The sequence below is a fragment of the Papio anubis genome, chromosome 4, assembly GCF_008728515.1.
Source record: "Papio anubis isolate 15944 chromosome 4, Panubis1.0, whole genome shotgun sequence".
Lineage (NCBI taxonomy): Eukaryota > Metazoa > Chordata > Mammalia > Primates > Cercopithecidae > Papio > Papio anubis.
The window spans coordinates 164,246,688-164,274,581 of record NC_044979.1 but is presented as its reverse complement, the minus strand read 5'-3'; the positions used below and the strand labels follow the sequence as shown (position 1 = coordinate 164,274,581).

Here is a 27,894-nt window from a genome sequence, read left to right as displayed (position 1 = left end):
GTTTTATGAATCTATATATTCATTTATATTTTTCTTCACATTTACCCTTTGTATATTTCTTCATTCCATTTTGCATCTGGTAATTCTTTCATCACCTTGGCAGTATTACTCCTTTGTCTTTCGGAGTTCTATTGTTTCTGTTACAAAGTCATCTCTGAGTCTTCTTCCTTTTAAGAAAATGTGTACCCTACCCCACTCTACCCCCAGCTGCTTTTATTTTCCCTTTGTTTTGGGTTTTGAACAGTTTTACTATGATGTCTCTAGGGGAATCTGTGATTTGGTGTCTTTCATTATTTTTGGAAAATTCTCAGGCATAATCTCTTCTTATATCACTTTTGCCCCAATTCTCTCTTTCCTCACCTACTCAGTTAGGGCTTTTCACCATTAGCTATACGTGTGTTAGATTCTTTTCTGTTTTGTTGTTTTATTTGTTTTTTCTCTTCATGCTCATTCTGGATTTTTATTGGCCTATTTTGTAATTCACTGAACTTCTCTTCAGCTATATCTAAGCTGTCATTTAACTCATTTACTGCATTCTTAATTTCAGTTCTATTATTTTCAATTTCTACAAGTTCCATATAATTATTTTTACTGATTTGGACCCTCTGCTGAAATTCATCAGCAGAGTATTTTGTATGTTGTATCTTTTCTAGAGCATATTAATTACAGTTACTTAGAAGTAATTTGGAAGCCCATGCTTGATAATTCTTAACACAGCTTCCACTTTTCTCTCTATTTTCAGTCATTTGGTCTTATCTTTTAGTATGGTCAGTAATTTTTGTGTGAATGAAAAATTATTGAGTTGATTATTGATTAACTCTTGATGCTATCTTTTTTTCATAGACAGTTTACTTTTTGCTTCTGGCAAACAGTTTGGATAAGAGCAGATCAGTGTGGCAGTTAGCTAATTAAACAGCTGAGCTTTAGTCCTTTTGAGGGTTGTTATATTTACTTTTCATTCAAGGTTCTTTCACCTTGATTGACCCTGAACTTGTTTTTGTATTCCCAGACATGTAAGACAGCCTAAAGTTCTGCTCACCTTTTCAACCTCCGGGCCTCTGTTTTCGGCTCATTATTTCCCACCATTTAGCTTCTTAGCCTTAGGCTACTGCTTATGAATTGGCAGTTGCCTCAAGGGGAAAACAGGTGCTAAATGTCATTCTCACCTTTGCACTTTGCTTTTGCACATGGTCTTGACCCTTCAATTTCTTTTTTTTTTTTTTTTTTTTTGAGGCGGAGTCTTGCTCTGTCGCCCAGGCTGGAGTGCAGTGGCCGGATCTCAGCTCACTGCAAGCTCCGCCTCCCGGGTTCACGCCATTCTCCTGCCTCAGCCTCCCGAGTAGCTGGGACTACAGGCGCCTGCCACCTTGCCCGGCTAGTTTTTTGTATTTCTTAGTAGAGACGGGGTTTCACAGTGTTAGCCAGGATGGTCTCGATCTCCTGACCTCGTGATCCGCCCATCTCGGCCTCCTTACTGCCTTGGTGGCTCTCTTGTTTAAGCAGATATCCTCATCTGTGTTTCTGTATCTGTAAGTATATCTAATTTTTGAGTAGAGTCACTGACCTGATAAAAGTACATTCTAGCCAAAATAAGAGAAGTCCCCACAATCTGTTTAATGACAAAAGCTCCACTAGAGAGAAGCAGTTACCTAGATAAGTCTTAGAATGTCAGTTCCATCCTTTCCCTTTGCTTTTTATGGATAATTTATAACCTTTATAGCAATCATATACGCACATACAATGTTTTGGTATCCCTGCTTGAGCACTTTTGGGAAACCTTTACCATCTATGCCTTAAATCCAGGTAGAGCTTGTGAACACAAAATATCTGAGACAGGTCTCAGTCAATTTAGGAAGTTTATTTTGCCAAAGTTAAGGATGTGCCCATGGCACAGCCTCAGGAAGTCCTGAGACACGTGCCCAAGGTGTTTGGGGGTACAGTTTGCTTTTATACATTTTAGGGAGACATGAGACATCAATCAGTATGTGTAAGATCTACATTAGTTCAGTCCAGTAAGGCAGGACAACTCAAAGTGGGGGCTTCTACGTTAGAAGTACATAAGAGGCAAAAGGTTGCCTTCTTTTAAGTCCTAGATCAGCCTTCCACTGAATACACAATTTAGTCTGGTTCAGTGGATCTGCATTTTCACATAAACAATAGGAGAGAGGAAGGAATCAGATACGCATTTGTCTCAGGTGAGCCTCAGAGGGGTGACTTTGAATAGAGTGGGAGGCAGGTTTGCCCTAAGCAGTTCCTAGCTTGACTTTTCCCTTTAGCTTAGTGATTTGGGGGTCCCAAGATTGATTTTGCTTTCAGGAGCTTTTATATGCATTCACCAGCTCAAGCTTAGCTGGACAGAGGCTGGGATGTGAAAGCACTGGTCGAGTCAGCTGTGGATCGCACATGCCCTTTCTGTCTGATCTCTTCAAACCAGGATGCCATCTGGCTTGGTTCAGAACCTTTCACTGTATACTTCAGTTTGAATTTAACTTTTTTTTTTTCCTTTTTTTACCTTGGATACTTTGGCAGACTTTATGGCTATTTTAATTCACAGAAGAGACTCACCTTAAGAGACATCATAACATTCAATTTATTGCAGGGTAAGAAAACATAAACAAGTCAATCTGTGGGTTAAAGTTTTTCGTTGGCCAAATCCTCACCATCGTCTTTATTGTTAAGACTAGGACACCTTTTAAAAGGGCTTCCTGACTAATGATTGCCTTTCACTTCACTGTACACCCCTCCACTCTCCAGATAAGTTCATCAGTTTAACTTCAGCCAGTATGCACAAGTGAATGCACCTTAATTTATTAGCAGAAATACTAATTGATACACATTTATTCTTAAATCCTAGATGCAGTACGTACCCTTATATGTAAAATGAGTTAGCACAATAGTGCACATGAAGACATTTCAAGAGGTACTTGTGCAAGGAGAATTTTAACCCCTTTTCATTTCCTCCACTTCCTCGGTACTCTTTCCAAAATCTGATCTTCTCATGTATATACCTGTGTCAGACTGGTTCTTTTCCCACCTGCCCCTGTCACGTGTGTCCTTCTTTTTTAAAAGAAAGGCATAATTTTCACCCATCTTTCTCAGTTTCACCATTGTCAAGGTGGGATGGGAAAAGCAAAACAAACAGACAAAACCCTTGGAGTCTATACAGGTCATTTGAAAATGGGTTGAGAAAGAGATTCCAATAATGGCTAACCCTTTTTTGCAACTCACAGGTTTTCAGTTATTTGCTTTCAATAAAATTAGAGAAAAGCCTACGCAGGCTGTCAGCCATTAAATCATTAAAATTTGTTTCATCGTTGACATATTACTAAAAAAATTGATGGATGCAGTGGCACCGAGTGACAAATAATTGAGTTATTACAAATCCCCATTCTCTGGATAAAGAAAATGTACTTGCACACAGTGGATGGAACTGGATGTTGTTATGCTAACTGAAATAAGCCAGGTACAGAAAGGCAGACATTGCATGTTCTCACTTATTTGTGGGATCTAAAAATCAAAACAATTGGACTCATGGACCTAGGGAGTAGAAGGATGGTTACCAGAGACTGAGAAGGGTAATGGCACAGGGGCGGGGTGGGGGTGGACGTGGGGATGACTAATGGCTACAAAAAATAGAATGAATAAAACCTAGTATTTGATAGCACAACAAGGTGACTATAGTCAATAATTGTACAAGTTAAAATAACTAGAGGAATATAATTGGATTGTTTGTAACACAAAGGATAAATGCTTGTGGGGATGGATACCCCACTTTACATGATGTGATGATTACACATTGCTTGCCTGTATCAACATCTCATGTACCCCATAAATATCTACACCCATATACCCATGAAAATTAAAAACAGAACAAAACTATATTCTCATCTATTTGTTTTACATTAAAAGTGATCTCATCTATAGATAGGAAAAATGGGAATATCATTTATGTTGACTGCTATGGCATTCTAATTATGCGTAATATATACCCACAGAAAAATGAACTAAAAAAAAACCCAAAAGAACACTACAAATTGGTCTTGATTATCAGATGAATTTCCAGTAAGATTTTTAATGTTTTATGTTTAATACTTATGTGTAAAAATATTCATGTTTGTGATATTATCTACTGTGTTCTAATAGTTATTGTAATAATTTAGAAAAAAGTTATTTTTAATGCTTCCAGCCTTTTAGTAACAGGAAACTTTAAATTTCAATTTATATTCATTGCAGAAAAATACCTTAGGAATTAAATATTTTAAGTAGTGAAATATACTATAATTCTGTGAGGAAAGCAAAATATAAACAAAGATCCGGTGAATGATGTTTAATGTCTCACTGTTGAAGAGCTTGTTTATGTATTATGTTGATAATGGTGGGAATCAAATTGCTGTGGTACTTAGATTCTGTGAGATACATTTAAAAGAATGACATAAAAGTTTTTATTTTTGAAAATGTAAATATTTACAGTATACCCCTGGAATTTATCTTATTTGCACTTACTTAAATTTATGATGATAAATGTTAGTTATCAACTTAAAAATACATGAAAGTGTACATACTTTCTAAATTTTATTTAGAGGTATGTAGGTGATAAAGTTTGAAGATACTCTTCTGGCAAATATGGTAAGTGAAAGTTTAGCAGAGCAGACCAGAGTTAAACACACCAGCAGATCTTTATTGACCATCTTACATAATCTTTTTTTTTTTTGAGATGGAGTCTCACTCTTATCCCCCAGGCTGGAGTGCAGTGGCGCGATCTCGGCTCACTGCAACCTCTGCCTCTCGGGTTCAAGCGATTCTCTTGCCTCAGCCTCCCAAGTAGCTGGGATTACAGGCGCCCGCCACCATGCCCAGCTAATTTTTGTATTTTTAGTAGAGATGGGGTTTCACCATGTTGGTCAGGCTGGTGTCGAACTCCTGACCTCAGGTGATCCTCCCGCCTCAGCCTCCCAAAGTGCTGGGATTACAGGCGTGAGCCACTGTGCCCGGCCCATCTTATAGAAATTTAAAAATATCTCTCAACTTTAGATTTGGTGTTAGGGAATCTATCATGAATAGCATCTCACACTGTCTTGCAGGTGAGCCAACCAAGTCCTAATGCTGGAAATGTTGAAAAAACTGCCTTACTCCTTGGGTGAGATCTTCCAGAGACACTGTTGTTAGGAATCTAGTCACTGCTGGAAAAAAGGGAGAAATGAAATAGAAATTCTATGTAATCAAAGTCCAGTTCTTCCCTAGTAATAGAACTGACGGCTTTTACAAAGTGAAAAGATTACATTTCCTATCACAGAAAGAATGTATTATTAAAAATGGTTTTGTAGTTGTTTGTCACAAGATTATAATTAAGTAGTAACATTTTTGGAAAGCACTTCCCTTCATTTAACATCCCCTTATCCCAATACATAATCCCTCTCATGCCTTCGTAACATGAGCTTTGTCATGGTCTGCTTGACAGTAGTTTTGAAGACAGTGCCTATGAATTTCACATCTTATTTTGTTTTCTTATCTTAGCTGGGAAGACTTCTTAGTAAGCAGTTACCTTTGTCTTTTGATCGACTTTAAGATGGAATATTTTAAGTCATTAAATGTGATGTACCCCAGCTTTGAGCTACTTCCACTATATTAGGTTAGGAAGTTTCTATTTGCTTATATTTTTAAGTCCTGAGTGGATGAGTTTTATAAAAAGCTTGTCCTACATCTATTAAGATGGCAAGTGTTTCCCCCTCTTCCTATTATGGTTGATTACATAATTTTGAACCATCCTTGCATTCTGGGATAAACCTGAATTGGTCATGATTAGTAGTATTACTAATAATATACTTGCGGATTTAAAATATTTTATTTTTCAAATTTTGAATCTTCATTTACAAATAAACTATAATTTTTCTTGTTCTGTATATTCATAAGTGAGATTTTCAATTAATTATATTTATAATTTGGTTTTTGTCATTTTTGTTTTCATTTTTTGAAATAAATGTCTACATGTACTTCATGTGGTTATTGTTTTCTCCCTTCCATACTCTATTCCTTGGAAATGAACCACTAAGTCCAACTCACACTCAAGTGCTAGAGAAGTACACTTCACTTTTTGGACAGAGAGGTGTCAAAGAATGTGTGGACATGCTTAAAATCCCCACAATGCAGGTAATGCATGTACAGATTATATGCTACATACGGTGTTCTTTCTAACTTAAGAAAGCTATGATGCCAAAATGAATTTGAAATTGATTGTGATGTCTATATAATTTATGATTTTATCCAAAGTCTGATACTCTATCAAAAATAGCTTTGTAGTTATCAATTTACACACAGATATTTCATACTAACAGAGCTACAGAACACTTAAAACAAGCTGGTATTCAAACAAAAAATATACTTCAGCAAAGCAACACATTCTTTTTCTCTTCGCTGCTTGTCATAAATTAGATTGTAAATATAGTTGAGCCTTCTTGAACATGTGTTGTAATTGACTGTAAGTATCCTGTGACAACATCAAACCTTTTCCAACAAGTCCTAAGTTTTGGTTTCATTTTGTCTAAACTCAACTGAAAATCTTTAATGAAAGAAAATGACATTTACTATACATCAGGGGAAGGAGCCAGGGAGATATCAGTACTTGGCAAATTTTGCAAAATAAGCAGTCTCATCTACTTCAAAAATTTGTAATTATTCGAAGATGACTGTGCTCAAAGTGATTTATCACGTGCTACTGCAAAAGGTACATTTGCATATCATGGTCAAGCATGATTTTTCACTAAGATGATTCTAAAATTATTTTCCAACAATTTTATTTCACATATGAAAAGCAATTACTGTTGATGCATTTAATTAGCAGAATTTTACAGTTACTTGATGCCAGTTTTATATCAATGTTGTCAGATATGTCAAAAGAAATCAATCTTTTCATCCAATTCAAGGAAGAAATAAACCCTTTGAAAATTTTATTTTGAAAGTGAAACATCTGACAATATTATGCCCCATGTTACAAGTTAAAAGCCCAATATTAAATAGCCATTTCTAATGGTTGTATTAATTATCTATTACTGTGTAACAAATCACCAGATAGAAGCTATTGACCTTGAAGAAGTCACTGACCCCCTGGTACTTTTTGGGAAAAAAGTAATAACCTTCCACTCCAGAAAAATATTATACATTCTGATGACATGAGGAAAATAAAACATATATAAAAGAAGGAATGGGCCTGTGATATAAGTTAAAATTATAGCTTACATTTTAAGTTCTCACTAAATTATCTTTTTAGCCATGAGTATTAGGCTAGGTGATCTCTAAGTTATCTTCTAATTACACAATTTCTCTTTATTTTAGGCCAGGCATGGTGGTTCATGCCTGTAATCTCTACTTCGGTAGGCCTAGGTGGGTGGATCACTTAAGGTCAGGAGTGCAAGACCAGCCTGGCCAACATGGTGAAACTCCATTTCTACTAAAAATATAAAGAAAAAAAAAATTAGCCCTGCGTGGTGGCACATGCCTGTAATTCCAGCTACTAGTGTGGCTGAGGCGGGAGAATCATTTGAACTCAGAGGCTGCAGTGAGCCGAGTTCACGCCACTGCAATTTATCCAGCCTGGGTGACAGAGTGAGACGACTCCATCTCAAAAAAAAAAAACAAAACAAAAACTTCCTCTATTTTATTCCAGCTCTAAAATTCTGGTATTTCTGTATCAAATATTGCTTTCTAAAATCAAACTATAAAGACTTTGGAAACCATAGCTGTGCCTCAGACATGCCTTCACCTCTCATAGAATCTACATTTCTTTGCACAGAAGGTTTTGTCATACACAGAGTAGACACTGACACACTGATCGCTCAGTATTTTAGTCTCTGGATTTCTCCATATTCACTTAATTATTTCAATAATTGACATTACCCACAACCAACCAAAGGTGATACTTCTGGCAAGTGGAAGCATGAGAGTGCTATTTCTTACTGACAGTCATTTACCCCTTTACATATAAACCATTCATTTATCCTCTTCATTTGTTGAGCGCTGGAGCGCCATCTATTTTACATGACTTTTTGCAGTTATTATACCTATTCATAATTATTCCTGGCATATGTTGCTTAATGATGGAGATATGTTCTGAGAAATGTGACATTAGACCATTTTGTCACTGTGCAAATATCATAGAGTATATTTACACAAACATTGATGGTATATGTATACATATATATTTAATTTATACATATTTTTCATATGGAAAACCAAATGTCTCAGAACCTTAAATGAATTATCAGTCATTCCCCTACTTATTCTGCAGAGCCAATATCAAGTGTTACATATCAAGTTTCTATTTATGTTCCATTATAATCTTATGGGACCATTGTCTTACATGCGGTCATTGTTGGCTGAAACATCGTTATGCGGCACATGACTGTACTTGTGTTAAATAATTATTTTGGCTATAAGACTTGGCGCAGAGGAATTTCTGGGGAATAATAATCAACTGCAAGAAATTGGTTACCCAAAACAAGCTGGTCATTAATTTTGTTGAAATGTCAAAAGCTCATATCTGAAAAGGGTGGGGGAAATAAGCAAATAGGTAATTTTAATAGGTAGCACACTGTTACTGCTGCTCACACGAAGATGCTAATAAATGTTCACAATCCAACCACAATAGCTTCTTAGCATTCCATCCAATAGAGCAAGGAATCTTTATTAACTTCTGAGAAGCTCTCACATCCAGAAATTATATGAAGTGTTTCCACCTGATTTAGGGTTTAATTAGGTTTTTTAGTTTAGTTTTTTTGTGTTAGTTTCTTGGGGGGTTTTGGGATTTTGGTTTTTGGGTTTGTTTGGTTTTTGTTTTTGTTTTGGTGTCACATAAGTATTTCAATTTTGCACGACAATGTTATGGACTAGAAAGGGAATCTGCAACAGACTATTCAAGTTATGGTCTTGGTAATTCCAGACAGAAGCTATTGACCTTGAAGAAGTCACTGACCCCCTGGTACTTTTTGAGAAAATAGGAGTAATAACCTTCCACTCCAGAAAAATATTATACATTCTGATGACATGAAGAATGTTTACATATTTGTCTTCCTCAGAATACACCCTGTAAAGGCATAATGTTATATCTAAAAACTGTATTTTTAGTGGCAAAGTCTTGCACTTATGTACCAATTAAGTCTCTGAGGATAATTAAGTTTGTTATAAATACACTGGTAGAGACAAAGGCCACTAAGATTCTAGTGAAGTCACAGAAGCAAATCAAAAACTGTGGGCAGCAAGCTAATGATTAGAGTGCTGGTGTGTACAGCATAAGGCTTGATGGGTAAGTTTAACTTCTACAAGAAACATATTCTAACAAATATAATTTTTCTTAACCAATATAATAAGAAAATATACTTTTTAAAACCAACAAACAAGGATGGCAAGCACACAGGTTGCTTTACACAGCCACATTTAAAGTCAGAACATCCAAAATTAAGTCAGTGGTCTTTGGAACTATTAAATCAAATCTCTTATGATTACAGCAAAGCTCTTTTCCATTTGTAACAAACAAACTTGGAAAAAACTCAATTATATTACAAATAGAAACTAGCTACGGATAGATATAATTTAAATGTTATGACAACTAGTTCTTCATTAAACTGCTGCCACTTGCAGCTGCTAGATTCAGTTATAATTTCGAATTAGGGCTGAATTAAATATGAGGGTTATAATTTTCTTTCTTTTTTTTTTTAGAGGGGGGGTTATAATTTTCTATTGCCAACCTGTATGCCAATAATAATAATTATTATAACAACAACGATAATAGCAGAAGTAGGTAACATTTACAGAGTGCTTACAATGTGCCAAGATTTTATCTAAATATTTTACTTAATCCCCAGAACTACCCTATGAGGTGGGTACTATTGTGATATTCACTCAACAAATGAGAAAATGACAGTTTAAAGACATTAAGGGCCAGGCATGGTGACTCACCCCTGTAATTCCAGCATTTCGGAAGGCTGAGGCAGATGATCACCTAAGTCCAGGAATCGGAGACCAGCCTAGGCAACATAGTGAGTCCTTGTCTCTACAAAAACGTTTTAAAATTAGCTGGGCATGGCAGTGGCTTGCCTATAGTTCCAGCTACTCTGGAGGTTGAGGTGTGAGGATGTCTTGAACGCAGGAGTTCAAGCCTGGGGTGAGCGATGATCAAGCCACTGCATTTCAGCCTGGGTAACAGAGTAAGACCGTGTCTCAAAAAAAAAAAAAAAAAAAAAAGGTAAGGCCACAGAGCTAGGAAGAGGTAGACTCTTATCCAACTCATACCCTTAAGGGGCCAAACCAAGTCAAAGGGCCAGGCATGGTAGCTCACACCTGTAATTCCAGCACATTGAGAAGCTGAGGCAGGAGGATTGCTTGAACTCAGAAGTTCAAGATCAGCCTGGGCAACACAGTGAGACCGCATCTCTACAAAAAATATTAAAAATTAGCCAAACATGGTGATGCGTGCCTGTAGTACCGTTTACTCGGGAGGCTGAGGCAAGCGGATTGCTTGAGCACAGGAGGTTGAGGCTTCAGTGAGCTGTGATTGTGCCACTGCACTCCAGCCTGGGCAACACTGGGCAACACAGCAAGACCCTGTCTCAAACAAAAACAAACACAAAACAAAGGGTACAAAGTTTCAGTCACATAGTATGAGTAAGTTCTGGATATCTATTCAACAGCATGGTGATTATAGTTAGTCATGATGTATTGTAGACTTGAAATTTGCTAAGACAGTAGATAAGTGTTCTCACCACACACACATAAAATAACTATGTGAAGTGATGGATATGTTAGTTTGATTCAATAATTTTACAATGTATACATATACCAAAATACCACATTGTATACCATTTAAAATATTAAATAAGACAAAAACTAAATATATAAATAAAATTTAACCAATAAAGCAAATGAGTTAAAGCACTTGTACCTCTCATCATTCTATAGCCTGATGTTCCTGAAATGCTCTCTCTTCATAACAGAATTTCATGTGATTGTGTTTTTAATGGAGCATTCTGCCTACTTGATACGGGGTCATCACATGTTTCTTTCCACAAAATACTACTTTCTGATCTCTTTCTCATCACCATACTGCCTTCCTTTATCTCTCTTTCCTTTATTGCTTTTATCTATTATTTCTTTCCTTAACCTATCCCCATTTTCCCAACTTTTATCCCATTTTCCTCGTCCATGCAATTAGCTTGTCAGGAACATGCAGCATATCCCAAAACTCCAGAAAGGTGATTCTCAGGGCTCCAGAGGGTGGTAGTCCTCGAGTCAGAAATGAGAGACCAGGAACAGAGGCTGGGAAAACAGAACTGTTTCCCCTCCTGCTTATTTTGTTTTGAAAATTGCTTCTAGCTCCCATTTATCTTAGTGTAATTATCAAAATAAGAATAGCACCTGTTTCACATAAAATTAATGGGTTATGTGTAAATTTATTTGCATTTGGGGGTAGAATATTCTGGAAAAAAATAGAAATTGAGATCAAATGGTCATTTATTTTGGCTCTTACCTTTTAGGAGGTAAGTGGTTATGATCTCATTTAAGCTTAATTACTTCCTTAGAGGCCCATCTCCAAATATAGACACATTGAAGGTGTTAGGGCTTCTGGGTATGAATTTTGGAGGGATACATTCAGTTCATAACACACAACTTAATTTTTTTTAAAGAGTGAAATCATTTTTTAAAATGATGGAAAAAGCTAAAATATGCTAAATATAAATCCAAAAAAACTTAGTGTTACGGACTGAATTTGTCCCTGCAAAATTCATATGTTGAAATCCTCGCCCCCAGTGTGATGGTAGTAGGAGGTGGGGTCTTTCGTAGGTAATTTAGCACAACAAGGTGGAATCCTCATGAAGAGAATGTTTGCCTTTACAAAGGGATCCAAGGGAGCTCTCCAGCTCTCTTGTAAGAGAGCTGTAACCTGTAAGAGAGCCCTTACTCCAACCCAACCATGCTGGCACCCTGAACTCAGACTTCCAGCCTCCAGAACTACAAAGAGTAAATTTCTGTTGCTTAGAGGCCACTCAGTCTATGGTTCTTTGTTACAGCAGACAAAACTGACTCAGACACCTGCTATACCTATACTAACGTCACACAAAATAGGTGTTCAGGTAAAAAGTTTTACTAAAGACAAAAAGGAACATTTCCACAATGATAAAAATTCAATTCACCAGGAAGATATAATTATTTTAAATTTGGTCACCTACTAGTATAAGTTTGAACTCTATAATGCAAAAATTGAAACAGCTAAAAAAAAAAAAAGAATTATCCACAATCATAGTGGGAGACTTCAACACACCTCTCTTTGTAACTGATGGAACAAGCAGACAAAATAGATAAGTAAGGGCATAGAAATTTCAAACAATGTGGAAGTCATCTTTAAAGGGCTAGGACCAAAACAAAGAAAAAGATTTAAATGTCCATATATATTATAGAGGCAGTAGCTATAGTGGCATATATTATCTTTATTTTCAGTTACAATTTCATTTTATAGAAGAAGAAATCAAGGCTCAGAGAGGTAAAATAACCTTATACAGTCCAAGTGGTAGAGCCAGAAAATTCATTGTGTTTTAAAAGTTTAGTAGAACTCACCAGTGAAACCATCTGGGTGGGCTTTTTTTTGAGAGGGGAAGTTCTTGACTATCATTTCAATTTCCCACTTTTAATTGAATAGATTGACATTTTTTCTCTGGGCTTATTTATTTTTGAGATGGAGTCTCACTCTGTTGCCCAGGCTGTAGTGCAGTGGTGTGATCTTGGCTAACTGCCACCTCCGCCTACTGGGTTCAGGCAATTCTCCTGCCTCTTTTTGTATTTTTAGTAGAGACAGAGTTTCGCCGTGTTGACCAGGCTGGTCGTGAACTCCTGACCTCAGGTGATCCACTGGCCTTGGCCTCCCAAAGTGCTGGGATTACAGGCGTGAGCCACTATACCTGGCTATATTTACTTTCTTCTATTGAGTTCTTACATTTTTCAATGCCCTTATTTCCCCTAACTAAATAATTTAGTGGGCTTTATGTCACTTCGAAATGAAATCGTAACTGAAAATAAAGTGCTTAGCACAGTGCCTGAGTAGAAAGCATCCAGTAAATACTGTCATTTCTGCTACTTTTACTACTATTACGATTGCTATGTCTACTACTATTACTGATGCATCTTTAGAGTCTCCTGAGTCTCTGACAGCTACTGACATTGGGGCAAAGATAAGTCTATCAATATTTTTGAACTTGACTTATGGAAATAGATAGTAGCTCTTGCAGGCATGAGAAATGTTTCTCAGCATGATGAAATCTGGAGAAAAAAGTTTGAATTAATTCCTAAGAAATCAGAAGTAATATTTGGTGGCACTGCTAATGGAGCTGAATACATTAGAAAATGTCAGTTATAAAAACTGACTGATCTGGGTGTGAGATGAGTCCAGTTACAGTACTGCCCAGTTACAGTAAGTTAGAAAGAGGAACAGGATGGGAAGAGTTCATTCTTGTCCGTGATCTACTGGCAGGAGTAACGAATGACATTGCTAACTAGGTGCCTACTCCAAGCCCCCACATCTTTGCTTCTGTTTAGTACAGAGCAAATTTCAATTGGAAGTTTGGCTTTGCATATAGTCACTGCTCAAAAAAATGTTTATCAATTTGTCAATTTTGGTCTGTCAATTTAGCAATTTCAATAGCTTTGTCAACTTACCAATTAGGTCATTCATGATTTGTCAGTCTTCTTCAGATAGCCAACATTTTCCAAATTAACTTCTTTACTAATATCAGATCCTCAGAAAGTGAAATTCACACCAGGGGTTTGTGTTCCTTATTATAAACAAATAAAAGAAAATTTGCATTATAATCACTCTACAAAAACATCATGACCAAACTACCTTTCCAGAAGCTTGACTTGAAAATTTAGTATTTATTGAGAACAAGAGAGATGAACACCTGAACAGGCTGGAAAACATATGAGGATAAATGCCTGAGTTCACATCAAAATGTTTGGCAAGAGAAAGAATCTTAGTGTGAAATTACAGAAATTTTGGTTATAAATTTTCCCACCAAAGTTTCACTTCAAAAAACAAACAGTGCAGACTAGTCATTGTTTCAGAATGGAAAAAGAGTGTACCTTAGGAACTAGTTCAGGAGGATATTTTAGTTCTCTTGCTTTGTTTTTTCAATCAATCATGTGACTATTTTGTGTATTTCCTTTCCTTGGGGAAATATTCTAACTCTGATCCAATGTTTCTTAAAAACTCTTTCATTGTGTGCAAAATATCTTTGGTTAGTGAATTTACAAAATGTTCTTAACCTCAGAAAAAATAAATAAGTTAGAGAAAATTAAAATAAGTCCAAATCATTAAGTACATTTTTTGAAATCCCTCAAGTGTAGGAAAAATGTAGGTGGAACAGAACAACAGTCAGGCTTGGGCCAGAACCTAGGAAATCTCTGAAGATGTCAAAAATGATTTCATATGAAGAGTTGTGTTCTTTTTTACTTTAGGACTTCTTCAAAAGCAGAGGAAGGGTTGGAGAAAAACATGAAAAAGAAAAGCCTATCTGAATTCAAGGTTTGGCATGAATACTTTCCCAAGCCCAACCAGCTTACCATCAATGATAATTCAATTTCAATCAAATCAAAGAGAAGGTGCCATGCTAGGTGCTGAGCTTGTATAGAAATATGAACAAGACTGTATGCTCACCCACACAAGCTGTTTAAGATGATGAAGCTGGGTGAAAGATGAAAGATAATAACTATAATATTTTATGAGATTATAATATAATAACATTATGGAGAGGATTTTCAAGCCAACTTCTCCCAGAAGTCTAAGTGAGAAGAAGAGCTCTACTTCTCACCTGTTCAAATCCTTCCTGTCCCTCAAGGGCAGCTTTAATCCCACATCTGGTTTAGACTCTCCAAAACTTTCCAGCCCGTTGTTGTTTATATCACAGATGTGAGGCCATTACAAACACCTCTTGATTTTGGGTTATAAAAACAGGTAAGGAGTGTATTTTACTCTGAGGGAGAAGACAGCATAGTATTCAGAGGCAACAGAACACAGTGGCCAAGAGAACAGATTTCAGGGCCAGCTGACTTTGCTACAAATCCTAGGATAACCACTGGGGAACACTGGAAAAGTTAATCTTTCTAAGCCTCGGTTTCCCCATCTTCAAAATGGAAACATTAATAGTTCCTACCTCGTGGAATTGTGAGAATCAAATGAGGCAGCAACTGTACTTAAAATACTAGGGGACAAACTGGGCACGGTGGCTCACATCTGTAATCCCAGCACTTTGGGAGGCTGAAGTAGGCAGATCACTTGAGGTCAGGAGTTCAAGACCAGCCTAGCTAATATGGTGAAACCCCATCTCTACTAAAAATAACAAAAATTATCTGGGCGTGGTGGTGCACACTTGTAATCCCAGTTACTTAGGTGGCTGAGGCAGGAGAATCACTTGAACCCGGGAGGCAGAGTCTGCAGTGAGCTGTGATCGTGCCATTGCACTCCAGCCTGGGCAACAGAGCAAGGCTCCGTCTAAAAAAATAAAAAATAAAAAACACTAGGGGGCACAGTCAACCACTGTGGCACATGCCTGTAATCCCACTTACTTGGAAGGCCAAGGTGGGAAGATCAGCTTAGCCCAGGAGTTTGAGTCCAGCCTGAGCAGCACAGCAAGACCCCATCTCTAAAGAAAAAAATGAGGGAGGGGGGAATAAATATTAGACATATAAATGTTTGTTGGTTATGACTAATGTTCATCCATACATTCCACAAATGTTCCTTAGGTGCCTTTTCTCTGCAAGATGCTGTTCTGGGCACAAGATCCCAACAGTGGATAAAACAGACAAAGTTCCAGACCTCACGGAGTCTCCATTCATATGTCAACTGGAAAACAAGCTCTATGGGGAAAGAAAGCATATAAAATATCGTTTTGTATTTCCTATGGTGCTTTACACAAAATAGACAACAACAAGAGTCTGTGAAGGAATTCTAAGTGGAAGAAGGAAGACGTGCTTGGAAAATCTTGCACTCCTGAGCAAAGACAAAAATTATGTGAACAAACCATCTGTATTCTATGAAGGTCTTCTAGAATCTAGTCCTTTAGTATTTCATAAAATTCAACTCCTTGGTAATTTAAAATAGAATGGATTACACAAAGTTTCCACTGCACCATGCCATGCTTTGCTCACATGGCGGAGGAGTGCATGGCATGAAAAACATTTCTGGATTGTGACGCTCAGCCAGATGAGCTCAGGTTACTTGTGTTTCATGGCCTTTCAGTCTGGAGCTTGACTACCAGTTGGAAGCCTTGGATTGACTCCTTGATCTTAGAGCTACACGAGGTTAGCCATGTGGCCAGAGTGACTACAGGAGGCCAGGGAGGCTCAGGGATGCCTAGCTAAGGAGTTTCACTTCTTTAAGACTTGTGTTACTATTAAAACACATTCCTCTAGGACAGTTAGTAATTTGGGCTATTAACAGTTATTCAGTCTTCACAGAAATAAGGACCAGATATATTCTCTTTTTTAAAAAAAAGAACTTTGGCCAGGCATGGTGGTTCACACCTGTAATCCCAGCACTTTGGGAGGCCAAGGCGGGCAGATCACTTGAGGTCAGGAGTTCGAGACCAGCCTGACCAACATAGTGAAATCCCGTCTCTAGTTAAAAAACAAACAAGAAAAATTAGCCAGGCATTGTGACACATGCCTATAGTCCCAGCTACCTAGGAGGCTGAGACAGGAGAATAGCTTGAACCCAGGAGATAGAGGTTGCAGTGAGCTGAGATAGCGCCACTGCACTCCAGCCTGGGTGACAGAGTGAACTCTGTCTCACAAAAAAAAAAAAAAAAAAAAAAAAAAAAAAAAGAAATTCAGCCTAATAATAAAAATAGTTTTGTTCATTGTAGGCAAACTGGAAGCTATAACTTTAGCTACATCCACAGTCTTAAGAGCAAGTTTTTGGAATTGTAGAATAACTTAGAGGTAGCTTGAGAAAACACTGGCCTCGGAAGTCAAGAGACCTGACTTCTAGTTTTTTTGAGATGGAGTCTCACTCTGTCGCCCAGGCTGGAGTGCAGTGGCCGGATCAGCTCACTGCTCAGGTTCATGCCGATCTCCTGCCTCAGCTCCCAGCTCTTCCAGGGACCACTCCCGCCACCTGTTAGCTAGTTTTTGTATTTTTTTAGTGGAGACGGGGTTTCACCATGTTATGTGTTGGGATGGTTTTTTAGATCTCCTGACACCGTGATCCGCCCATCTCGGCCTCCCAAAGTGCTGGGATTACAGGCTTGAGCCACCGCGCCCGGCCCTGACTTCTAGTTTTGACTAAGTAAGCTGACTGAACTTAAACAACAGAAATAATTCTCAAGCCCCAGTTCCCACATCTGTAAAATGAGAGTTCTTAGGTGCCCCTACCATCATTTTTTTTAGTACTTATGAAATAATTATCCATCATATACCCACCTCTTTCATACAATATTTAGAACAATGACCTTGTATGATAGTGTCTTAGTGTGTTTTGTGCTAGTACAACAAAATACCTGAAACTGGGTAATTTATAAAGAAGAGAATTTTATGTTCTCACAGTTCTAGGGATTGGGAAGTCCAAGATCAAGGCACCAACATTTGGTGTCTGATGAGGGCTTTTTTGCTGTGTCCTTATATGGGGGACGTCAGACGGTCAAGAGAGACTAACTCCCTCCATCAAGTCCTAGTTTGATAGCATTAATCTATTTATAAGGGCAGAGCCCTCACGACCTAAACACCTCCCAAAGAGACTCACCTTTCAGCACTGCTGCACTGGGGATTAAGTTTTTAATACACGAATTTGGGGGAACACATTCAGACCATAGCAGATAGTTACATTTGGCATTGAGGAGATTAAAGCTCAAAGAAGCTCACTTATTTACCCAAGGCCATAGGCTATGGGGCAAAGGTGCGATTTAAGGTTATCTGCCAACTAAATAACATCCTCTTCCTCCCAAAGCGCAGCTGGCTTTAATTTGCTAGTATATGAAATACCTCTGAGTTTGAAAAGAAAGAATGACTCTGACAAAAAAAAAATCTCATTGCCTACTTGACCCTTTTGCTTAAGATTCACTCCACTCTGTTACTTACCTAGTGTGTAGGGCAATTTCTTTATGTTTACATTTCTGCCGTGAATAGTTTACAAAGTTAAGTCTTACCTGGAGAGGGTATCTGAGTTTCATGGAATGGATATTCAGAAGATTTGCTCTCAAATAACAGGGATCTTTATCTTCTTTCCACTTGTGTTTCAATGACTGTGAAGAAGTGTAATCAGAAAGTAAGATGGCATGCAGATCTAACTTACCCATAACAAACTCTCAAAGACTGTCAGGCATATCATTCATTATACCCTAGCAAAAAGAAGTTGTCCACCCATTCCCCTCACTGAAGGGCAGCCTTCTTAATGAACATCTTTAATTGGATTAGGAATAAAGACCTGTCTGTCCCATCACCAGCCAATCCATAAACTAGTGATTGGGCTAAAATGTGACCTGGCCAATAAGTCTGTGCTCAAACAGGCCAGAATGCCTGTTTCAAGAGCCTGAATTGTGAAATACAGAAAACACAAGCCCTTTGGTGGACAGGGGAGTACAGAGAAGATAACAGATGCATAGTGTCTTCACATTAACACTGGGCGCTCGGAGTGAAATTAATGGACTTCTACTTCTGAGGATCCCAAACTTGTGTTGTGTTCCAAATGACTTCCCCTAGAAATTGTTCTATTACAAATCCTGTTCTTGGATTTCTAAGAGATAATCTTTCTCAAATATAAATATAAATATATATATATGTGTGTGTGTGTACCTAAACATACATATCATACTGATACATTAAAATTCTTTTAATTGTTGGAATTGGTGACTATTCTTTAAAAGCAAAAGAGCTGAATAAACCTCTGTACAACTATTTTGTTAAACTATATACTGTAATTCTACTCTGTCAAATAACACTGAAATTAGTAGGGATTTGGCACCTGGTCTGCCAGTTCCAAGGCCTGCTTTATAATTGCTGCATTATACCACCTGAAATTATTTTTGCTACTCCAACTGGCTCAATTATACTCATTTAGATCAGAAGAATTCAGTAGGACTTTCCAGTAAGAGATATCTAGTACCTGACTTACCTCTCATCTTAAAGACTACCATTTTCTAAGACCAATTCCATATTCTCTGGGGGGGTGAATTTTAAGCATTTGGTTTTAATCCATCTGTAACTTCTATACCACGAAGAAGCTGAAATCTTTTAAGTATGATGAAACTATATGTAAAGATATGTGGTATTGATTATTTATAAAAGCAATGACTGCTCTTCCAGTAGGGCAAACAAGCTTCTTCTCTTTAGAGGCTTCTTTGCTCACCTAATGAAGACTGGCCAGTAAAGTTGAGCCAGAGGGTGTCTAACCTCTGACCTATTGAAGGCACTCAGCCTTGTTGTTTTTGCTTCCATCAGCAGTAATGAGTTCTGCATGCCTTAGAAAAGAACAAAGCACTTGGTTATTTCCCAGATTTTCACTCTCAATGTTCCTACCCCATCTAGCTCATCTGATGCTTGGAGGAATCCTTCTTCACACATTTAAATTTAATGTTAGCATTTCCTTCATTGACTCATTAACTGCCCTCTGGTGCAGGTTAACCAATGACCCTAAAAGAGGTCTCCAGTTTCTCTGGAAGGCTGATGAGCAATTCTCACCCTGCACTTCAGCCAACAAAAATGTTGTGCCATTTTACAAGCAGCAGAAATCCCAGAAGGCCACACAGTTCCATGGCCTGATATACGCAGAAGAATAATAAAAATTTTATGGCTCTGGGGAAACCAATCAATCCCAGGAGTGCCCCAAGGCAGGTAAAGCTGGTGTGTCCTCACTCAGCCTCCTGCCTTGACAACTTTACCCCACTTAGACTTGCAGGGCATGGTCTGTAAAACATAAAAACAGCCCTGGATTTGAGATAAACATATGCACCAGATTCTGCCTATATGCATTCATAGCTAACTGTATCTTATCTTAGAAATCAGGGCAATTGTTTATTTGAAGCATGAAACCTAAGTTAATGAATGGGATATTTTCGTATTCTTGCAAAGCCAAGAAATATACATTCTACTGCCCACTGGGAAAAAAACAGGATATTTGCCAATGGAAGTCCAGTTAGGATATTAGCCTCTGATAGCAGCTGACTTCCATCTTATCCAAGCGCTCTTTCAAAAGTTTTCCCTACTTTCTGATAACTTTTGTCTCTCTTTTTCCTTTTTTTTTTTTTGAGACAGGGTCTCTGTCTCCCAGGCTGAAGTGCAGTGGCGTGAACATGGCTCACTCAATCAATCCTCCCACCTCACCTCCCGAGTAGCTGGGACTACAGGCACGCACCACCACACCCGGCTAATTTTTTTGTGTTTTTTTTGTAGAGACGGAGTTTTGCCATGTTACCCAGGCTGGTCTCAAATTCCTGGGCTCAAGCAATCCACCTGGCCCTGATAACCTTTCTGTATATATATACATATATCAAAATGATAAATGTACATGGATTTTTCAGGAAGTGGGGAAACTTTTCAGAGGTTACTATTTCACTAAAACCCCATAAGTGGTCAATACTTACATCAATTAGTAGACGCAGCCCCTAGATGAGTGTGGCAGCCTCTACAAAATAAAGTAAAAAACTGGTGATGGGTTGGGGGAGGGATGATCCAAGTAATTTAAAGAGAAATCCTTCCACTAATAATCATTTATGACACTTATTTACTTATTGAAATTATAAAGTTTGTACAAACTTTCTGTTTTTCTTTTTCTTTTCTTTTTTTCTTTTTTGGAGACAAACTCTTGCTCTATCTCCCAGGCTGGAGTGCAGTGGCTCAATCTCAGCTCACTGCAACCTTCTGTCTCCTGGGCTCAAGTAATACTCCTACCTCAGCCTCCCAAGTAGCTGGGATTGCAGGCATGCACTACCACACCCAGCTCATTTTTGCACTTTTAGTAGAGACAGGGTTTTGTTGCGTTGGCCAGGCTGGTCTCGAACTGCTCGCCTCTAGCCTCACCCACCTCAACCTCCCAAAGTACTGGGATTACAGGTGCAAACCACTATGCCCAGAACACATTTTCTTAATATATATTTTTTCATGCTGAGTGTCAAACCATGAGCCTCATGTCCTAGGTGATATTTAGTATTCCCAAAATGGTATAGAGTGCGCAGAAGGCTTTTGTCTTTTACCAAACACACATCACTTTGCTTTTGCATATATATATATATACACACACACACACGCCTAATATACACATATATGTTTTTTTCCCACACTGAACTCTAAGTGATCGCCATGCAAAGCATAATTGCTTTCGGATCTTGTTTAGTTTCCTAAGAAGGAAGTTTCCTTCTAGGAAGCTGCACTGGCTAGATGCCTTCATGAAACACTAACAGGATTTCAAAAGAAATTTGTTTCTTCGGAAAGAGAAAGAGGTGTCCATGAAACCTTTGTGAGAAGACAAAAACACTTAAGTGATTAAAAACTACTCATGGTCTGCAGGTAAAAAGGCATATGTATCCCAAATGCTGAAACCATCGTACTTCTTCTATTCACACCCCTAAACCGTGCAGAAGTTTGCCGGGAGGTGAGGACTCCAACAGCTGTGGAGAAACGTTTCTCTTTCCTCTCAGCTTGCACACATCATGGCGGTTGCTGCCCAGCAGCCTCCTCAGCCTGGCGGCGGGAAGCGCAGAGGCAAGGCTCAGTATGTGCTGGCCAAGTGGGCTCGGCGCTGCGACTCTGGCGGACCCAGTCAGCTATAGCCCAGGTTATGGGGCATCCTCATCACCTGCAACATGAACCAGCCCAAGTGTGTAGAGGAGGCCTACACCCTACTCAACGAATATGGCGACAACACGTATAGGCTGGAAAAGTTTACAGACAAGGATCAGAAGCCCCCTGGAAGTGAGGGAGAAGATGATGATGTGGAGGCTGCCTTGAAGAAAGAAGTTGGTGACATGAAGGCATCTACAGAGATAAGCCTAAGAAGATTTCAGTTAGTGGAAAGTGGAGCAAATAACATTGTCTTCATCAGGACACTCAGGATAGAACCTGATAAATTGGTGCATCATATTCTCCAGGATGTGTACAAAACCAAGAAGACTCAAGTTATTCTACGAATGTTACCCATCTCAGGCACATGCAAGGCTTTTTTAGAGGATATGAAAAAATATGCAGAAACATTTTTGGAACCCTAGTTTAAAGCTCCAAGCAAAGGGACGTTTCAGATTGTGTACAAATCTCAAAATAGCAGTCATGAGAGGTGAACCCAGCCGGACTTCCTGGGTCCAGTGGGGACTTGGAGAACCAGTCGGTCTTACAAGGGGATTGTAAAATGCACCAATCAGTGCTCTGTAGCTAGCAAGAGGTTTGTAAAATGAACCAATCAACACTCTGTAAAAATGCACCAATCAATGCTCTGTAGCTAGCAAGAGGTGTGTAAAATGGACCAGTCAGCAGGATTCTAAAAGTAACCAATCATTGTGAGGATTGAGAAAAGGGCATTCTGATAGGAGAGAAACAGGACATGGGAGGGGACAAATAAGGGAATAAAAGTTGGCTACCCCAGCCAGCAGTGGCAACCCACTTGGTCCCCTCACATGCTGTGGAAGCTTTGTTCTTTCACTCTTCACAATAAAATCTTGCTGCTACTCACTCTTTGGGTCCATGCCACCTTTAAGGGCTGTAACACTCACCAGGAAGGCCCGTGGCTTCATTCTTGAAGTCAGTGAGATCACGAACCCACCAGAAGGAACCAACTCCAGACACAGTCACATGAATAGAGAAGTTATCAAAGAATTGGGAGGAATAGTGTGTACCCTCAATTCAGAAAATAAACTGGATCTCACCAATCCACAGTACATGGTGGTAGTAGAAATCATCAAAGCTGTCTGTTGCCTGAGTGTCGTGAAAGATTACATATTTAGAAAATACAATTTCCGGTTGGGCACAGTGGCTCATGCCTGTAATTCCAACACTTTGGGAGGCCAAGGACGTGGGCAGATCACGAGGACAAGAGATCAAGACCATCCTGGCCAACACGGTGAAACCCCATCTCCACTAAAAATTAAAAAATTAGCTGGGCATGGTGGTGCGGGCCTGTAGTCTTAGCTACTTGGGAGGAGGCTGAGGCAGGAGAATCGCTTGAACCCGGGGGGCTTAGGTTGCAGTGAGCTGAGGTGGGAGATGGTGCCATTGCACTCCAGCCTGGCAACAGAGCATTCAAAAAAAGAAAGAAAAAGAAAGAAAAAGAAAATTCAGTCTCCAGGAGGTGATAAAGAGCTCTAAGGATCCATCACAGCTTAACTCAGAGCAGGGAAATGGGAAAGAAGGTAAACTGGAAGCTGCTGACAAATCAGATCGAAACAACACAGCAGAAGGGAAAAATAACCAGCAGGCACTAGAGAATACTGAGGAGCTGGGGCAGACGAAACCGTCTAATCCGCAGGTGGTAAATGAGGGAGGAGCCAAACCTGAACTTGCAAGTCAAGCCACAGAAGGGTCCAAATCAAATGAAAATGATCTCCCATAGGAGGCCTTTTGGTGCTGGAGGTGGGTTTCTCAACTGGGGCTCTATGAGATGTTGCTGAGGTTCCACCTTGAATTGTGACTAAAAACAGTTTTTTATTTGTGTGCTGCATTATGCTGTTCTCACAGTAGTGAACAATGATTGCATAGCCCTGTTAATCGTTTTGTTAGGGATCTTTCAGCCCTTATGGAATTATGTAGAGGCAGACCCATGTGCCACACTATTGCAAAGAGGGAAGAATGGGAGGGGAGGGGGATGCTGGCCTCTCCCAGGCTCCTCTTATGCAGTGCCAGCTGACTTACTGTAGTGAACTGACTGTAAAGTAGAAAATCAGAGGGGAGTTTTCATTCGAAGGAAGGAGTTTTTACATGCCACAGCTCAGCTGTCCCCCTGCCACTTTGTTGTAAACATTGCAAGAATGTGGAACATGTAGGTTAGAAGTGAATTGTTTGGTGAAGTTTTTGTACTTTTGTGATTTTCTTGTTTGGCTACGTCTGTTTTTATATTTTATTAACATTTGTGTGTAACAAAGCTGACAGTTCAGTGCTGCAATTTGGGAAGGCAAGATGTGAGAAAGAAGAGAACCATTTTAGGCACAGAGCTACAGACATTTCTGAAAAGGTTGGTGATGAAGAATTTTGGTCTTCTGAGTATACTTCAGTATTCTAGTGCAACAAGGGAGACAAAGAAACTCTGTCTTTATAATGAAAGCTAGTCCTCAAGGGTTTTATATGAACTCAGTCCAAGCTGTCCTATCCCATTGTGCATAGTCTGTGGCATGCAACTTACAAAACTAGAAATTGTAACTATAAGTCACAGCCACTTGACAAGAAAGAATATTCATTATTTTCAAATTGCTTTTGGACTATCAAAACAGTAAGGCTTTTGTTCAAAAATCACATTTAGTCAAAAGGTTTAGGAAGCGAATTATCTAGTAGCAGAACTTATCTCAGGAAAGGAAAATATGCATACTTGATGAGAATCTAATAACATTACAATGCTGGGGCAGGATGCAGTACAAGATTGAAAAGACTTTATTCTCAGTAAGTCTTGAGAATAAAAGACTTTATTCTCAATAAGTCTGATATCTCAAATGATGCTAAAAAGGTTTTGCATCATTAACTGAAAAGCAGCGGCTTCTCTATCCAGGATGATGAGTCAACAGGTTTCACAAACATTTGTCATGCTGTAGCATTTGTAAGATTTGTAAATGATGAAATTCAAAGAAAACTTCTTCTATTTCTAGGCTACCAAAACAAAGGCCAATTTATAATGTTGTGACATCCTATTTGGTAACTAGAGGTCTGTTATCTACCCTCCTGGTGCCCCATCAGTGGTTGTCTCCGGAAGTAATTTTGCGTCATTAAAAAAAAAAAAAAGAAAGAAATCCTGATGTTGACGTTATAGCACACTGCTTTCTTCAGAGAGATGCTGATATCAAAAAACTGGAAGATACAGTAACGTTCTGAATAATGCTACAAAACTGGTTACCTGTATCAAAGACCCCCATTTATGCAAAAATGTTAAAAAAATTAAAACACCCAAAACAAAAACCTGGACAAACAGCACATAAACCTCCTGCACCATACAGACATCCAGTGACTTATCAGAGGGAGTTCTCTACAGGACATTTGAGTTGAAAGGTGAATTGCCAAGTACTTACAAGAAAACAGCCAGCTTTTGCTGAGTGCTTTGGAAATGAAAAATGGCTACAGAAACCAGCCTATTTAGCAGATGATTTTCATCACATGAACAAATGAACAAGTCTCTGAAAGGTTCTGGGGAAAAATTTTTTTCTTAAAGTGACAAGAGTCTTAGATCTAAAAGGAAACTGATTTGCTACCTTGCCGGGGGATTCTTGAAATGTTTCTGCAGCCACTTGGACTTGAAAATGAAGAGTACAACTCTCAAATCTTTCTAGAACCCACCTGGAGGAACCACAAAACCCAATTAAGTAGTATTTTCTCTCCTTTTCCCAGCACTAGTATATGACTGTATGGGGAACCCCTTCTGCAAACCTGCTCAGCTTGAAATTTTGTCTCCGAAAGAAGAGAGTGAACTCAGCTCTTGTCTGACAGTCCTACATTTCTGTGAAATAAGAGTATTCTTCAACTTAGTGCTCACATTCACACACCATAAGGATTCCCTGCAGGGGTTTCCTGAATTTGAAAGTTTTTTCATGGCCTATTTTTTGGGTAAAATAATTGAAAAAGGCAGACACCAACAAAGTCTGCAAAGTAAACTGTCCAGAATAAGAATATTAAGGAGCTGTAAAATTAGCTTGTGGAAATGGGCTTATCCTTAAGTTTTAAAAAGTTAGGAAGTAGTAAAAATGTTAGGCTTCCTGCACAAGTGGCTATGTTTATTTAATGGCTAGTGAACATGGGAATATATTTTTATCCTCGTAGCTAGCAGTTCTGTTTGGTAAACCAGACTAGAATGATTTGAGAGGGGCAAAGAGAATAGGCAGGACCTTCCTTCTATAGCTTTACATATTTAGAATGTTAATTCTTAATGGTGTTGAAGTTACCTTGAAAAGATTGATAAGAGATTTATTAATATTATTTAGGGGAATAGGGAGGATAGAATTTTGGTGCCTTCCTCAGCAGACATACTCCATGACATTCTTTTATTTTGATAGTGCATGACAAAAGGACGTGGAAAAAAATTGACCGTGTGCCTACAGAATATGCAACTCTGTGGAACTAAGTTGTTTTTACTTTGTGAAAGTTGCCACTCTACAGAAAGATTTTGATTTTATAGTTTGTTTTTAGTTGCCTTTTATATTTATTTGTATTTGGTAAGGCTCGGTTGTTATACAAGCTGTTCCTTCCCAGCTACAAAATCCTCTGTTTGGTTGTAACCTGAACTCATTAAAAGACTTGTTTTCAGGTTTATCAACTGTTTATTTTCACTGACATTTGAGCATGTTATTTTATAAATGATGAGATTCCAGGGTAGGAGGTGAGTGCTTTTTAATTCCCCTTTAGTTTTTTCTTCTAAAAATTACGTCAGTTAAAAAAAAAAAAAAAAAACAAACAAAAAACCTGCAGTCTTGTGGTTGAGAAAACTTGTTTAGCTCTATAGAGAAAAGAATGTTAAACTTTGTATTTTAAAACATGTTTCTCTAAGGTTAAACATGGTTTTCAAATGTTATTTTTACTTGTACTTTGCTTTTGGTACAGCCAAATATCAACCTTGTTTTTCATAGTTCCTGATATTTTCAGAAAAATAAAAATAAATTTGTTTCCTTAAAAAAAAAAAAAAAATTAGTTTGCCAATGGTCTAGGAAGCTCTAACCTCATCATTCTATTGGTAGCATAGTCTATTCCTAACCAGACACACATGTGTTAATGGAGCCACAAGGTTTAGGTCTTTCCTAATGGCTTCAATTGGGTGATTTTTATCCAAGCAATCTGCCTCCTCTTTTTAATTCTGTCTTCCCTGTAAGTAATCCTACACTAAAAGGAAAAAATACGTTTTTCATTTTACCAAAAAAAAAAAAATTACCTAAATTAAGGTTTTCATAGTAACAATGTCTTCATAGTTATGGACTACCTTTCCTTCCTTTAAAAAAAAAAAAGGCAACAAAACATCCACAAAGGTCACTTTCACCCAACATAGAAAACCCTACCTCCCGCCATCCAAAAATGCCACCTTTGAGCTGCCAACAGGATTTCTCACTATTCCTTAGGCATTCCTCCAGATAGTTTTTTCAAAGTCTGACTTAACTCAGCACAATGTAACCTGAAATTTGTAGAGGTCAGACTCTAGCAAAATATGACTACAAAAAACGGAGATACTCGTTTTAAACTGCATAAATATATATATATAAATAAATCCATCAACTTTCTCAACTGCAGCAGTCTAATCATTAATCAATAATCTATCAATTGACATAAGTAACCTACATGATATTAATTACATCATTACATAGAATTCATCTGTATAGAGCAACACTGTCCAAAAGAAATAAAATATGACCTATATGTGCAATGTAAGTTTTCTTGTAACAGCATTCATTAAGTTAAAACAAGTTAAAATTAAATTTAATAATATATTTAACCCAATATATCCAAACTAGTATCATTTCAACATGTGATCAATATTTTAAAATTATTGCCAGGCGCAGTGGCTCACACCTGTAATTCCAGCACTTTGGGAGGCTGAGGCAGGTGGATCACTTGAGGTCAGGAGTTTGTACCAGCCTGGGCAACATAGGGAAACCCCATCTCTACTAAAAATACAAAAATTAGCCAGGCATGGTGGCACGTGCCTGTAGTTCCAGCTACTCGGGAGACTGAGGCAGGAGAATTGCTTAAACCCAGGAGGAG

At 38.3% G+C, this 27,894-nt stretch overlaps 1 long non-coding RNA gene and 1 pseudogene across 1 annotated transcript; one reads left to right on the top strand and one right to left on the bottom strand.

The window, feature by feature from the left end:
* Nucleotides 1-10,553: 10,553 nt before the first annotated feature.
* On the bottom strand, nucleotides 10,554-16,566 carry LOC116274582. Its single transcript, XR_004183366.1, has 4 exons — nucleotides 15,601-16,566; nucleotides 14,847-15,008; nucleotides 13,696-13,811; nucleotides 10,554-10,593 (listed from the first exon to the last, which is right to left on the bottom strand). It is a non-coding gene; the product is annotated as an uncharacterized LOC116274582 (long non-coding RNA).
* A 5,108-nt stretch (nucleotides 16,567-21,674) lies between these two features.
* LOC100998810 lies at nucleotides 21,675-23,563 on the top strand (annotated as a pseudogene).
* The last annotated feature ends 4,331 nt before the right edge of the window (nucleotides 23,564-27,894 follow it).